Source organism: Benincasa hispida, chromosome 11, assembly GCF_027475165.1.
Source record: "Benincasa hispida cultivar pf3 chromosome 11, pf3_genome.v1.1, whole genome shotgun sequence".
Lineage (NCBI taxonomy): Eukaryota > Viridiplantae > Streptophyta > Magnoliopsida > Cucurbitales > Cucurbitaceae > Benincasa > Benincasa hispida.
In genome coordinates this window covers 7,755,795-7,756,583 of record NC_143488.1, presented here as the reverse complement: position 1 = coordinate 7,756,583, position 789 = coordinate 7,755,795, and positions in this window count along the sequence as shown.

Genomic DNA, 789 nt, shown 5'->3' with positions numbered 1-789 from the left:
GAAGAAGGAAAAGGATTGAATAGAGGAACTCCCGAACATTTGGCGATCTCAGATGTGTCGATATCAATGGTGACTCATTATTTCAATGAATCATTTCTTCAGACAGAAGAAGATTATGTAAACACTTACTCGAAATCTCACTTATCAGATTCTATTGTGGAAGAAACAATTTTTTCTGAAGAATTCTCCATGATATACCTGATCCATGCATAATATCAGGAAAAATGGATACAAATTTTTGGCTGCTACTTAGTATCGCCAATAGGTCTGAAAAAGTATTTAAAAATAGAAAATTAAAACTCCTTCAACTTACAACGATCCATTATGTGATTTCTACAAATTACACAATTATCGACAACAATATCTACTCAAGTAAATTAAGATGACATTACAACAATGATAAGAAGAATCAGTAAGAAACATCTAAAAGCAAAAGGAATTAAAAAGATATCGGAAAAGTTGAAAATAGGGTTTCGAAATACCCCTTGCCCAAAGAGCGTTAACATTCCACTTTTTGATCTCGAATCGCTTAGGTTTTTTGGAAGAAGAAGGGCCAGCACAGCTTGAAGCTTCGCCGACTTGAGAGTATTGTGATGATTGGAATTTCGTGAGGAATTATAGAAATTTCGTGAGAGGAAGAAGAGCAATCGGCTGAAAACCTGTAGCGTTTGCAAGGAGAGCTTATTTTTCCGTCAAATCCGTAGCGTTGCAATGCTGTTTGTGTGAGGCACGCGTATTTTTCATTTTTACGTCAAAATTCGTAGTGTTGCAACGCTACTTTTCAGCGTT